This window comes from Cavia porcellus, unplaced genomic scaffold, assembly GCF_034190915.1.
Source record: "Cavia porcellus strain 051 isolate PalLab524CR breed Dunkin Hartley unplaced genomic scaffold, mCavPor4.1 scaffold_28, whole genome shotgun sequence".
NCBI classification, from domain to species: domain Eukaryota; kingdom Metazoa; phylum Chordata; class Mammalia; order Rodentia; family Caviidae; genus Cavia; species Cavia porcellus.
In genome coordinates, this window is record NW_026947511.1 from 47,389,626 (window position 1) to 47,405,603 (window position 15,978).

The following is a 15,978-nucleotide window of genomic DNA, read 5'->3' on the forward strand; positions in this document are numbered from 1 at the left end:
TTCCCCTTATTTGCTGTCATGGTTTATGTTTGTGTCCCCCAGGCCTCATGAGTTTGCAAGGTGTATTTGTGATTGGTTCATTGTCTAGTGCTTGGATTGATGGTGTCAGTGCCCCACCCACCTAGGGGTGGAGCCAGAATGTGATGTAATGGCAGGAAGAAGCTGTGTCTTTCTCTTTGCCGGTTCCAGTTTTGCTGTTTGCAGCCGCCATGAACTGCAGCCCAGCCATGCCCGCCTGTCTTGGAGCCAACTGAGTGTGGACTGTAAGAAATAAATTTTTCCTTTCCCAACTTGGGCTTCAGGTATTTTGTCTCAGCAACAAGTAAAAAGTAACTTAGACATTTGCTATGGTCAACCTCCCAAGAGATGCTCAGATTTCTGGTTCCCATTTGCTAATGGTGGGACAGGGGAAGAGGAGCAAGGGAAGTGGATGTTTGACTATAGGCCATGCACCAGTAGGTTCACTATTGCTTAGCAGGGAGGCAGGCTGGTTGCTTGGTTTCCCAGTGTCCTAAGTTCCAACATGGTATGGGTCTCAGAAGACATTGGTGGTTCTCCCCCTGGAAGGGCTGCCGTCTGCCACACCGCTGCCATTTACCAGGGAGGTGAGCTGTTTGCTTGGTTTCCCAGCATCCCAATAACTGGAAATCTTAACACCACACTTTTGGAAAGCAGTAGATCAATTACACAAAATATCAGCCAAGAAATATCAGTACTGAACTATAGCTTTGAACACATGGACTTAGTAGATATCTACAGAATATCACATCTTACTACAGCAAGACATACATTCTGTTCTGCAGCAAATGGTACTGTCTCCCAAATAGATCAAATAGTAGTCCACAAAGCCTGATTAAATAAATATCAAAAATCAAAATGATCCCATGTATACTATCAACCCACTGTACAATGGAATTAGCAGTCGATTACAGAAGAAACTATGAAAAAAGTAGAAGTACCTGAAAAATTAATCACACACTCCTAACAACCAGTGAGTCACAGAAAACATCAGAGGAAGAAATTTTAGAATTCCTGGAAATTAATGAAAATGTCTGTACAACTCCCTGGAGCTTTTGGGACATTGTGGAAAAAGGCTTAAGTGGGAATCAGTGCTTGCATTAGGAAAACACAGCACAATTGAATAACCTGATGAGAAATGTTAACATACTTGACAACAACAATGAAAGGCCAAACCAAAACTAGCAAGGAATACCTACACGCAGAAGACTGAGTTCAGAACCATATCTCCTGTAGTGTGGGAAAATACAATCAAAGTGATCAAAGATCTGAATGTTAGAAACACTTAAGCTACTAAAAGATAAACTATCAGGATAGGCAAGAACTTTAGGCACAGAGTGCCAGTGACACAGAAATGGTACTGAGAATTAACAAATAGGATCATATCCAATTAAAAAGGTCCCGAACAGCAAAGCAAGCAACAAACAGAGTGAAAAGACTATCTACAGAATGGGGAAAGACAGCCAGCTTTTCCTTGGAAGGAAGAATGGCATCAAGACTATATAAAAAATTCAAAAATAATAGAACCTTTCCTCAAAAGAACTAGTTAAAAGTAGACAACCAAAATGATTTGATATTTCTTAAAAGAAGAAGTACAAATGACCAATAAATACATGAAAAAAATGTCCATCGTCTCTGGCCATCAGAGAAATGCATATTAAAACCACATTGGGATCCTATTTTACCCTGGAAAGAATGGCTACCATAAAAAAAGTAATAATAGCAAACGCTGGTGGGATGTGGGGAAAAGGAACTCTGCTCCACTTCGGGAGTAGCGTAAATTAGAACAACCACTTTGGAAATCAGTGTGAGGATTCCTCAAAAAGCATTTGACCTAGAATTTCCATTTCACCCAGCTATCCCATTTCTTGGTATCTTCCTAAAAGAGATAAAATCATTATACTATAGGGATACATACGTACCCACCTTTATAGGAGCACAATTTATAATAATCAGATCTTAGAAAGTGTATATGTCCATCAATAGACAATGGGTAAGGGAAATACAATATTTATATACAACGGAGTACTATGCTGACATAGAGAAAGATAAACGAGGCATTTGTAAGTAAACACAACTTGAGAACATAATGTTAAGTGAAATAAGTCTGACACACAAGCTCAAATATCAGATTGTTTCTCTTATATGAGAAGTATAACATGTATTTGGCTCTGGGTCCTTACTGTTCTGTGCTTGCTGCAACTAAAAGACTGAAGCTTTAATTTAGTTCTTTTTGATTGTTTAAATTTAAGCAGTGGGAGCCCCACGTGATTAGTGCTTGCCACACTGCACAGGCATAGTTTACAAACTTTCTCTTTTAAAAAAATGAGCAACTATTTCTAAGATGATAATATGTAATCTATTAACAGGTGATTTCTTACTGTTTTTTTTTTGTAGTTCTGCATTATGTGTACCCTTACACCGCTTTGTTTTGTTTTGTGTTTTTCTCTTTTTCCTTTTAAATAAAATTAAAAAAAATGCAAGCTTTCTCTGAACACCTTTTAATAGGGGTAAGAAGGTCTGAAAGAGAAAGTGGTAGAAAACTGAAACAATAAAAAAGATTTGGAGAAGCCAGGAGGAGCAGACATTGACTGTCCAGTCATAGATCATTAGCTCTAAGTCTATCAGAATTCCAAAACACATTGGTCCTCAGCCATGTTAACAAAGTACAAAATGTGTAAAAACTGCCCAGTCCTTGCAGACAGAAGCTGCAACCATAGAAATAATGTTATCAGCACCCGCAGCTGCTGCTGTGGTTTTAAAGTGTCAAAGAAAACCCCAAGTAGTACATAAATTTAAGAACACACTCAGGGGTTCGGTCCCTCACAGGTCTTGATTAACCAATGTCTTAACATCCCTGTGCCTCTGGCAAATGTCCTCTGTAAAACAGGACTATCAGAGGACTCTGGGAAGCCAAGCCAGGACCTCCCCTCCCTGGTAAGCCGTGGCAGTGTGGCAGACTGCAGCCCTTCCAGGGGGAGGACTAGCAGTGTCTCTTGAGATCCATGCCATGTTGGAACTGAGGACGCTGTGAAAACAAATGACCATTCTGCCTCCCTGCTTAGCAATAGTGAACCTACTGCTACATGGCCTAGAGTCAAATATCCCACGTCCCCTATCCTTCTCCCCTCCCCCCCATTAGCAAATGGGAACCAGGAATCTGAGCATCTCCTGGGAGGTTGACCATAGCAAATAAGGGGGACTTCCTTCTACCATTTCTTTGAAGGTAAATATTTTTATTACTGTTTTGCTCTTTTCTGATTAATGGTACTGCTCTATTCAATATTCTGTTTTGATAAATTCTATAGTGTTCTATATTTCATCTCATTTTGATATACGTGATTGAAAGGACAACTATTATAAAGATAACAAAATATACTGTGATACCTGAAAGAGTTACTGACCCAGACCGGATACTGTAGCCAGAAAAAGCCTCAGCCAAAATTAGGGAGCACCTGCCTCCCCTGCCCCTAGAGATTTTCCTGTAACCCTATACCCCCCACCCTTAGGAATTGCCTCTGGTGCCAAACTAAGACCAATGGGCTACCCTAATGCCCCCTTAAGTTCCACCCCAGGCCGAGGCTACTTATGTGCCTCACTCCACATATTCCACGGAGAGATTGCCGGCCCCGGGGTGGAGATGCCACACCCCAGGGGGTCGGGGGTGTCTCTCCCTGCATTCTCAAAATAAAGGTTATTTATATTTCATACATCTTATCTTTTCAGCCACCGCCGGTCCTCCTCCTCCTCTTCCTCCCTCCACAGTTCTATCAGATGGTTCCCTGACTGGGAACAGCAGGTGAGAGACTCCTGGGGCTGGTTCCCAGTTTTGAGTCCCCTGCTGTTCAGAACCCACTGGACTGCATCCTGTAATTCCTCACTTCTACACTCAGGAATTGTAAGCTTGGCTGCTGGTTCTCAAACAACACCCACCAATTTACCCCAGGTGAGCAACTCCCTGGAGACAGCCACTGAGCCAGGCTCACGTGGATTTTCTCCCCTCTTTGCGTGGGTTCGAGACCCTTTCATGTCTTTTAGACAGCCCAAACCTAGGCCTTTCTGGGAACATGGTGGGAGAGGACTGGCACGCTGGCCGCTGGAATCTGGCAATCTCTCTCACGCGGACACGTGGCATGGGGGAATATAAGTAGCCTAAGCCTAGGGCAGTGCCCTAAGGCCATTAGAGATGCACAGGTATTTCATTGGCACACTTTTGGCGCCAGGGGCAGGTTCCAAAGGGTGGGGGGTATAAGGTTACAGGTAAATCTCTAGGGGCGGGGGAGGCAGGAGCTCCCTAATTCCGGCTGAGGCTTTTTCTGGCTATAGTGTCCGGTTCCATCTTATGATTATTAGGAAAAGGGGCGAAGATTTCTCTCTTTAACTACTTACTGCTGGCAGGGGGCACTGTACTGGAGCCTAGGGGAGTCGACAGGATGAGGGTTGATGCCTAGGTAGATACTGATGCCAGGTGTTTTAGCCAGGACAACTTCACTGGTGAATGTACGTCAGACTGGAAAAAACAAAGAGACATGATGTTAGGAGACATGGCACTGTCATATTTAAGGACCCAGGTGAGGTAGAGAGGAAGGTGCCTTTGATTTAGACATGGTATTTTATCAGGATGACGTTGAGGTAGGAACATTATCAGGGTGAGGTAGAATTCTGAAAAATGTGAGGTTAGAAGGAGTGAAATTATGAGAGGTGATTACTCCCCCATCCGAAGGCATAAAAGTTAGGAGGGTAGGTGTGTAAAACTTGTCTCTGGTCTAGGAGTTGAGCTGGATAAAATAGGGGAGACTGTGGCTGTACCAATATAGGGAAGGTGAGGGCTTAGGCTTTCAGGGATGTCACGTTTAACCAGACAGCTGAGGGTAGAAAGAACCACGACAGTTATCACATAGAACATTATAAAGATGATCTTACGCATGATGTGGGAGTCTCTAGGAAAGACTGTCAAGAGTCCTGCTGCAAAAATGATCATTAATAGAGCATAAGAGATTAGGAACCAAATCGGATAACAAAACATGACTTAGCCTGTTAACTGCGGCTGTGAGGCCTTGGTGAAACAGAGATGGGTGGGTGACAGAAGATGAGATGACCACTCAGAATGATCAGATTTGGGACTGGGAGGGTACCTCTCAGCCTGAGTGATGTGAAACCAGGATGGCAGTCTAGCAACTTTGATTGCTGTTGAGGTTACCAAGAATATCAGGTATGGGTCGCTGTGACCTGGTTGTAGTCCTCGGAATGGTTTAGTAACCTGCTGTGAAGTTCTGTACCAATTTCACTGTACGATCTTAGTTGGCTTTATTCTGACTTGTTCTGTTGTATACTTTCAAAATAAAAATTAAAAAAAAACGGGACTATCAGATGCTTCAGGTGTTAATTTTAGTCTGTTTTGAATTGATTGTGTATATGGAATGAGATGAAATTTTAATTTCTTTTTCTGCTTTGGAGGCAGTTGTTCTATTGAAGAGACTCTCTTTTCTCCATCTTTTGTTTTTGACAAAGTTAGAAAACAAGGGACCATTAATGAGTGGATTTATTTCTAGGCTGTATGTTTTCTTTCACTGATTGACATATAAGTTTTTGCACTGTAGCCTGTTTGGGTAACTGTAGCTTTGTAGCACGTTTAGAAGTGAGGTAGTATTATGCTTTCATCTTTTTTTTCTTGTTCAAGATTGCTTTGACAATTTAGAACCTTTTATGACTGTATGGATTTTTGGAAACCTTTCTTTTGTCTACCCTTTTGAAAACTGTCACTAGAATTTTGATAGAGATTATGTTGAATCTGTAGATCAGTGTGGGAACCAGCAGTGAAAAAAAAAATATATATATATGGAGCGCTTTGCATGTAGGCTGTAGATGTGACCATCTTGAGAAGTTAGCTGAGAACTCAGCAGACAGACATCATGTGGAAGGAGGCCACAGCCTTGTAACCCAGGATGTTAGCAAATTTTCTGTGCTGCTCCCAAGCTGGTTTATTCAGCCTATCAGCTGTCAATGCAAGTAGAACATGTACTTTCCTTGAACTCTCTTTTGAACTCCTTTCTCACTGAATGCCTTTTGTTCTCGCTCAGCAAGGAACACTTTGTTCTTGTTGTATATATAAGGCAGTGTGCTTCTTTAATACACAGAGTGGCATTAGCTCTTCTTGTGTCATGGGTCTTCTGTCACCATGAGACGTGAGTCATTGGAGATCAGCCCCAATATAAATAGGAAAACTACAGTCAGTTTAGATAGTATGGGTATCTTAAGAATAGTCCTGATATTAGAGAGGTGTATCCAGTTCAGAGATTCCAATGCAAACCCTCTACAACCTTCATGATGAACCATTTACCCTGGACAGTCTCCTCCTGGATCTCTCAGGCCCTATTGCTGCAGGCAAAGCCTCAAAAGCTTCAAGGTTCTGTAGAGCAGTGGACTGGAATCAGTCAGAACCCACAAGTCACTCCAGGAATCTCCAGGCCATGAGGCCGCATCAGCCACTGCTTTCCTGAGAAGCAGCCATACCTGCCCCAATTAGTTAACTTGAAACAGAAGAATGTTGATTGTGGCAAACAGAATCCAAACTATCTCTGCTGGAAAAGAACTCACTAATTGCTTTGTGTGAGGTCAAGCTCCAGGCTGAGAATCTCACAATCACAGTGAAACCCAGCAAGTGGCAGGAGCCTTCAACAAAAGTGGGAAGGGCCAAAAACAGAGGCAGGGAAGCTCTGGCTAAAGTTCTGAGTACTCTGCTGACCAGGAGTGGTGAGCATGAACACCCATGGCTTTCCTGATTTTAGTGGGTGTTTTCAGTCTTTCTCATTCAGCATGTTATTGGCAGTCAATTTGTCATAAAGGGCTTTGTCATTTAAAGGTAAGTTCCTGCTGTGGATTTTGTAGAGATTATGTTGAATCTGTAGATCAGTGTGGGAACCAGCAGTTAAAAAAAATATATATGGAGCGCTTTGCATGTAGGCTGTAGATGTGACCATCTTGAGAAGTTAGCTGAGAACTCAGCTAACTTTTCAAAGGCCTTTTCAGGTCTTTTCAAAGGCCTTTTCTGCACCTATTAGATGATTGTGTGAACGTAATTTTTCTTATGTGTATGTGCCCATTACATTTTTTAATTTCAACTATCCTTGTGTACTGGGATGTAACTGACATGCTCATGATGTATGCTGTTTTTAATGATTTGTTGTATTCTATTTGGAAGTACCTTAGGGATTTTTGCATCTATATTCATTAAAAAGATTAGGCAATGGGCACTTATGCCCCCATCTATCTCTCTCTCTCTCCCTCTCGCCCTCTCTCCCTCCCTCAGCTTCTGCCTGATTTTTGTATCAGTTTAGAAATATATTTAAGGTATGAGTGTGACATTAACTATTGTGTCAACTTGCATAAGAGACACTCCGCTGAGCAGTACAGCACTGGGTGGTTCTGAATAGACTTTCTAAAGAAGGAAGAACTACCCAGGGTGTGAGTGGCACAGCCAATGGTGTGGACAAACGAGAAGTAGAAAGAAGAAGGAAACCTCACTTCCCTTCAGAAATGCTCTAGTCTTTGCCTTCTTAGACATCCATCTCTTAGTTTCCATTGAAGATCCTCCAGCCTTCCACCAAAGACCCCGTGGCTTCCTGATATGGACCTGCACAGGATTGTATAGTGAACCCCATGCTTGCAAATTTTAAGTGGATCCTTTGACCTCCAGTGTTGGGAGCCGCGGCCGAGCCTGGTCGCCTTACTTGGCGGACGTGAGGCCTGTAAGAAAGAGCAAAGCCTGAGCTAGATTACCCCTCCCATCGAGTGTGCTAAGATGGCGCTTATCTCCTGCTTCCTGCTTGGTAAACAACCCGCTCTGTAAGATAGTCTGCCTAGCAACAACTGATGTTAGCCAATCAGCCCGCATCGCGCGCTTTGAACTGATTGGCCACTGTAACCCTATAAAAGTGAGTGCCTCTCCCGCCACGAGAGAAGAAGCACGGAAGGAGCCGCGGAGAGCGGACCGGTAGAGGCTTTGGGACAGACTGTAGAGAAGAAGCACGGAAGGAGCCGCGGAGAGCGGACCGGTAGAGGCTTCGGGACAGACTGTAGAGAAGAAGCACGGAAGGAGCCGCGGAGAGCGGACCGGTAGAGGCTTCGGGACAGACTGTAGAAAGAAGCACGGAAGGAGCCGTGGAGAGCGGACCGGTAGAGGCTTCGGGACAGACTGTAGAAAGAAGCACGAAAGGAGCCGTGGGGAGCGGACCGGTAGAGGCTTCGGCCGGGAAGAATCCCGGGGCAGACTGTACGGAGAGGGAAAATAAAGAAAGCCCAGCCACTGCCAGATCTTGTCGTGTGTTCTTCCTGCCGGCCGGGAGTGACACCGACACTCCAGCACCCAGACGGCCCACTTGTACCCTTCCACATCTGACTCTACAGCTGGCCATTGGAAACCAACATATATATATGAAGTAAAGATCCGTTTGATTATCCTAGCTCACCACTTGTAAGGGGTAAGGAACTTAGTGATTCCATAAATGCTACTTCTAAATATTTTTGGCAGAGTGGGAAACACAACTGTGATATTTAATTGATTGTGTCAACCTGAGTAAGAAATGTCTACCTAAATTGGCTTAGCATAATTCTGGGTGTGGAAGACCAACCCTAGGGAGGAGTGGAGCCAGAGGGCATAAAGGGAAATGAAGAAGGAAATATTTCTTCTGTTTCTTTGGAGGAGCTCCAGGCTTCTCCCTCCCCTTGGACATCATCTCCTGGTTTCCATCACAGACCTCTCAGCTTTCTAGCTTAGACCCTGCAGGATCCTGATAAGGACTCACATGGGATTCCAGTGAGCTCCAGATCATCCACTGGATCCCTTAGATCCCACACTTCTCCACACTGTACTGCACAACCAGGCTTGTGAGAGAATCTCATAAATCCTTATATATTTGTAACCTGTATTAAATCTGCTACTCTAGTAAACACTCACTGATGCACTAATGAAGCTGGGTGGCTGCCCTTAGCATCTCTAGACAAACTAATGAAGGAAAAATAATGATTTCAGATCATGCATAGGAAATCTAAAGTCTTCTAAATGTGAGTAAAGAGTAATCAAGAAAAATCAGGAGCTCAAAGATTCAAATTCCCAGCTCCAGCCACATAGATAATCTGAAAGTTTCTGTGGCCCTCCAATAAGATTAGGGACCTGTGTACGTCAGGCAATCGATGGGGTCTGGGCAAAGTTCTGACTTACAGTGGATCCAGTTGGTCCCTGAATCCATCCTGTAGCTATTTTCCCAGTACTAGAAAATACATAGTAAGGAAACACATTGCTCTGCAGAATCTTCACACTGATTCCCTGAACTACATTGTGAGGACTAAGGAGAGGCCAAATTAAAGAAATTAGAGCTGACTTTACCTCAGAAAATTGTAGACCAAATATGACATTGCCCCTCTGGAGGAGCTGCAGAGATTAACATCTCTGTAAAGAACTTGAAGCATGTGTGGTGGTGGTTCCTGCTACGTCCCCATTTAATTCTCCTCCTTGGCCTGCACAGAAGATGGGTAAATCCAGGAGAATGATGGGGGATTGCTGTAAATCACCTTCACTGTCCTACCTCGGGGTTACATTAGCTCTCCTGCCCTGTGTCACAACTCAGTTTGCAGGGAACTTGATCGCCTTTATCTTCCACAAGGTATCACACAGGTTCATGGCACAGATGCTATTACACTGATTGCACCAAGGGAGCAGGAAGTATTAGCAAACCAGAGCATGGGAAATAAATCCAAGTAAAATTCAAGGTCCTTCTACCTCGGTGACATTTCCAGCCCCGTGATGCAGGGAATGGAGAGATATCCCTTGCAGGTGAAAGATAAGAAGTTGCATCAGGCTCCCCCTACAGCAAAACACAAGGCATGATGTCTAATGGACCTATTTGGATTTTGGAAGCAACATTCCTCACATAGCTTTGTACTCTAACCCATTTTGTGAGTCACTCAGAAAGCAAATAGTTCTGAGTGGTTCCCAGAACTAGGGAAAGCCTGAAGACTACTCTGGTCCTGTGGTCACATGATCCAGCAGATCCAATGCTATTCAAAGTATCAGTAGAAGATAGAGATGTTGTTTGGAGTCTGTAGCAGGACACCACATGTGAATTGCGCTGGAGTCTTTTAGGATTTGGGAGTAAGCCATCATCTGGAGACAACTATTCTTCTCTTGGTAAACATCTCCTGGGCCTGCTACTAAGTGTTAGTAGAAATTGAGTGCTTAACCATGGAAAAACAGCTTACTATGAAAGCCAAGTTGCCTGTCAGGAGCTGAGTATTATCTGATCTACTGAGTCTTAAAGTTGGATGTGCACAGCAACATTCAATCTATAAATAGAAGTGATGGATGATTAAACCAGAGCAGGTCCAGAGAGCACAGGTAAGTTACATGGAGTTGCCCAGAGGCCCATGGTTCCTACTGCTGCTATACTATCTCCCAGCATTCACCTCTGGCCTCCTGACATGTACCCTGTGACAGCTTCCAGAGGAGGAGAAGGCTACAGACTAGTGTGTGGATGCTTCTAAACTTTATGCAGGCCACGTACCTCCAGTGGGCAGATGCATTATGACTGCTCCTTTCCAGGACACCCAAGAAGGACATCTTCACAGTGGGCAGAACTTTGGACACTGAATGTAAAATTTTGCTGGCAAGTAAGAAATGGTCCTGCCAAGGATTTAGCTCAGTGGCATATGCCTGCCTGGCAAGCATGAGGTCATGAGTTCAATCTACCGTACAAAAACAAAAAGCCAGATGTTTGACTATATATTGATTCACAGGTTCAAACCAATGGTGTGGCCAGATGATCAGAAAGTCAAAAGGAACATGACAGGAAGATTGGTGACAAAGATCCTTGGAGAAGAGTTATGTGGATAGAGCTCTCCCTATGGGCAAAGCATGTGGAAATATTTGTGTCCCATGTAAATGCTCAACGAAAAGTGATTTCAGAAGAAGAGAACTTTCATAATCAAGTGGACAAGATGACTCATTCTGTAGAGCTCAATCAGTTTCTTTTCTCCACCACCACTGCTGAGGTGCTTCCTAAAGGCCAAGGGAATAAGAATGGGTTATAGCAGTAGTTACAAGTACCAGCTGTGACCGTGTTACAAAAATGAAGACTGTAATTGTAACTGCCCTCTCCTATACCATTGATGTGGTTTCCTTTTTATAGACTTAATATTGGTTGTTAAGCACTGTTAAAGCTATTCAAATTCCCTGCGGTTACCCTGAAGTGGTGGGCTGTGACCGAAAATTAGGGTTCCTGCTGTGCAACCCTGGTCCCTGTCCATCTTAGCAGAAAGCTGGAGTGCATTCAGGGGTAGAAACAGGTTGTAGGGTGGCACAGTTGGCCATGTGTCCAGGGAATTGTTTCCAAGGTTGTGGCTCTGCCCTCTGAACTTGCAGAGATTGTAACTGGAAGGGGTCAGCCATGGAGGAACACAAAGGGCCATCTGTGCACTAGAGATTCGAAGGGTCCAGTCCAAAGTCTAAGACCTAGAGTTCCCTGCAAGTGGCTGGGCTGAGTCAGTATCAAGAAGCTGAGAAGTCTGGTCTGGGATGCTGCAGATGGGTACCCAACAGCGATGGCAAAGACTGCAGCTCTATCAAAGGAGCAGACATGATATTTCTTTTATTTTTATTCTACACACATTACAAGCCTATGGGTTAGTGGCTCCATACCCCAGGGTGGGTATTCCCCCCACTGCAATCAGTCATCTAGATACATGTAGAACTGTGCTAAGCTGATCTGCTAGGCATTCTTCAAATTGACACCATGATTAACTATCATGTTGGTGATGGGGGAGTTTTCCCAACCTGAATCTCTGTGCAGGGCAGAGTCATGTCAGAAGGCTGGGTGGGACTTCTGGGAGAACATGGTGGATAGATAACAGCAGCTACAGAGGCTCTCTGAGATAGCAAGCTTAGATTCCAGAAATGGTGCAGTGTGGGGAGTCCTAAGCAGCGGGAGATTTACCCTGCTGATCCAGGAATGAACTAAGCTGAGAGAAACCAACTGGAAATGCAATCCCAGTGCTATGACTGCAACAGCTAAAATCTCAGTGCCGAAGCTGGAACCCGCACCTCTGGAAATTGTGGCTTGAATTTCTTGCTGCTGCTGCAGCAGCATCTGAATTGGCACAGAGGGACAGAGATGCAAAAGCTCTGAGAGAGGGAATTGGTGAATGGAATTGAGAGCAGAGCTGGTAGGAGCCCTGCATTGACCTGCAGTGAGTGAGAGGAACAGGAACCCTTCCATAGAGTAGGAGGCTCCAACAGAGGGCATTCTGGGACCGAGAAGACTAGCCGGACAGGATGCTGCAGTGACTTCAGTCACATATTCCCCTCTCAAGCAGGATTGGTGAGGAACACTTGACCTGGATAACACCACAGACTAAGTCCCAGTAGACTAGCCCAAACCAGGTCACTGCACCTGGCAATGCACCCTAATGCAGTGAAACCTTCAGCAGGTTGACTGACCTGGAAGGGTGGTCCCAGCACAGGCTGCATAGGTCTGTGTCTCCCTAGTACACTGCAGTGAGTGGGAACACCTAGCTGGTGCAATTCAAACAAAGTATAACAGACAAAGAAAGAAACTGGGCCTCCTATATATGCTTGTATGGAAGGAACAAAAGCTATGGGAAGAGGGAGCAACAACAAAGCGCCCTCAGTACTCAATCCTGAGAACACTGATCCAGGAAAGGTAAATGCAAAGGAGAATGAGGACAGAAAACATGAAATATCAGGCCTGGCACTAATAGACATAAAACAATATCTCCAGGACCTCATAGACGAGTTCAAAATTGAAGTATTTAATGAAGTAAAGCAAGATATAAGTAGAATAGTTAAAGAAATGCTAAGCACCTCCCAAGAAAAAACAGATGGTGGAATGGAAGAACAGAAAAAAGGGGAGAATTGTTTGATGGGGAAAATAGAGAAAACGTAGAATACATGAAGCAGGTTCAAAAGGATTACCAGGAAACTAAAACTCTATTGAAAGGTAGCATAACAGCTTGAAAGAAACTAAGGATAGATTATCTCAACTGGAAGACAGATTTGCAATACGGGAGCAAGAAAAACTTCTTAAAAATAACAAGGAAACAAGCAGTAAAAATACAAAGGCTAAAGGATGATAAGAGGATCTATAACTTAAGTATTAAAAAGGTAAAGGAGGAAGCAGGGATACAAACCACTGAACTACAAAGGCTATTCACAGAAATAATCAAGGAAAACTTTCCTAATATGGGAAAAGGTAAAGATACTCAGATCTGTGAGGCATACAGGACCCCAGCCACCTACAACCCAAACAGAACTACACCCAGGTATATCATAAGCAAAATTCCAGAAATCCAATATAAGAACAAAATATTAAAAGCTGTCAGAGACAAGAAAAAGATCACTTACAAAGGAACACCCATCAGAATTACAACAGACTTCTCGGCACAAACCATCAAATCATAAAGAGCATGGGGTAAAATAATTCAAGCTTTGAAAGACAACAACTTCCAGCCAAATTCATGTATCCTGCACAACTGTCCCTAGAAATTAATGGAGAAACAAGGTGCTTTCAGGATAAAGAGGAACTAGTAGAACTTGCAACCACCAATTCAACTCCACAGAGAATACTGCAGGACATTCTATAAGAGAAAAATGCCAAGGTTCCAGAAACAGTGGCAGAGAGGCCACTGTGAATGGAGCAGAAAGCGAAATGAAGAAGACAAACTGACAACTAATGACAGAAAAAGAGCTCAACAGAAATGAGGCAGAGGAGATTGGATGGTATGAACACCTATTTTGGAGAAAACAAGACATCATAATGGTTAGTGCTAATTTAGTATCATCTTGTTTTGAAGTCCCATCAAGCTTTTGTTCTTTTATCTCCATCAGTCTTAACATGTTCTATCTTATTGAATTTTATTATACATGATAATATAAACAAAAATTTTTATAGACAAGAAGATAATACAGAAATCATTATTCTTTTTCTGTTAGTTGGTTCTAAGTACCCTGTAATACTGTCATTCTCTTGAATGGTTTTACATTGTCTTGATATGTTTGATGCTACAGTATATGAAGTTATATTCAAAGATTTCAAGGAAAGCAACACTATGGTAACTACTTTTATGTCAGGATTTCTTTTGGCGAAATACTATTTTGCTTATATGGTTATGTTCTGATGTGTACTGTTGTGTTGTTATGTTCTCTTTTATCTCATTCTCCTTTTTTATTATTCATTTCTTATTTTTATCTTTTTAATTAAAGGTAAAAATAAATAAAAAATAGCAGGATATATTATAGTAACCCACTTTGATTTCCTATTAACTTGATTTGAAACCCTGTATTACTCTCAGCATCTTGTTTTAACTGATTTTCCTTTGTTCTGTTTTGCTTGATAGTACCAAGTTTGAGAGTATAGGCAACAACTGTGCAGACAATAAGATTCACTATGATGCCCATTCTGGTTTGACTATTATCTTCTTTTGAAGTCCTGTAATGTCTCCAATGTTTTGGTGTTATTGGTTTTGTTCTTTATTGTTTTGTTCAATGTTATTATAACTGATGATATAGGCAATTCTTTTTAAGATAGTAAGAGGCATTATGGTAACCATTGTTGATCACCTTGTATTCTGTTTTTACATTATGTACTATGCCTGCTTTTTGATTTGACTGATTCTGTTTTGTTATGTCACATTTGGTTTTATTCTCTTCAAAAAAAAAAGTAATAAGAACTGTCGGAGTAATAAAACCCAAAATGTGTAATTGTGATTATAAAAAAGAGAGGAAAAGAAAGTGCTCTAAAGGATATAAATGCATGTATATTTAAGTGCATAAGATAGATAACCATATTACTAAGTTTTTGTTGGATCATTGGAGAGAACTGTTTGCAGTCTCACTGAATGTCCACTTTATATGCTTTAATTTTGTAACTTGAACAACTATTTCTCAGATAATAATATGTAATCTATTAACTAGTGATTTCCTACTGTTTTTTTGAAATTCTGTATAACTTGTACCCTTTTTCTGTTTTTTTCTTTTTCTACTTAAATAAAATTAAAAAAAAAAACAAAAACAGAGAAAAGTTTGAGGGGTATTGGCATTAAGTCTTCTTTCTATTTATTGTAGAATTCTTCAGTGAATCTATCCAGGCCTGGGCTCTTCTTTGTGGATAAGAACTTAATTACATTTACAATTTCATTAATAGAAATTGGGTTATTCAGCAGTTTTACATCTTCTTGATCCAGCTTTGGTACTTCATATGTTTCTTTTTATTTATTTATTTATTTAAGGAGAAAAGAAAAGAAAAAAAAACAGTGAAGGGGTACAAGTTATACAGATTTACAGAAGAAAAAAATGTGCAGTAGGAGGTCACTAGTTAATGGATTACATATTGCCATCTTAGAAATAATTGTTCAAGTCACAAAATTAAAGCTTGTAGAGTGGACATTCCAACAATGATACTGCAAACAGTTCTGTTCACTGATCCAATAAAACTCTGTGATATCATTTTCTATCTTATACATTTAAATATACATGCAGTTATATAGTTTAGAGCACTTTCTTTTCCTCTCTTTTGTACTGTGACTATTACACATTTTGGGTTTCATTGCTCCCACAGTTCTTATTGCTTTTTTGGAAGAGAGTAAAACCAAATGTGACATAACAGAACCGAATCGGTCAAGTCAAAAGGGTGAATATAATAGATAACATAAAAACATAATACAAGGTGATCAACAATGGTTACCATAATGCCTCCCGCTATTTCTAATAGAATTGCCTATATCATTAGTTGTAATACAATTGAACAAAACAGTAAAGAATAAAACCGACAAAACCAAAACATTGGAGATATTGTAGGTCTTCAAAAGTAGATAAAAGTCAACGAGAATGGGCGTTATAATGAATCTCGTTATCTTCTCAGCTGATGCCTAAACTTTCGAACCTGATACTAT

The 15,978-nt window shown here is 41.8% G+C and overlaps 1 pseudogene; it reads left to right on the forward strand.

Moving 5' to 3' along the window:
• Positions 1–523: 523 nt before the first annotated feature.
• The window catches only part of LOC100713394 (NF-X1-type zinc finger protein NFXL1-like), a 28,318-nt pseudogene continuing 12,863 nt past the window's right edge, over positions 524–15,978 (forward strand).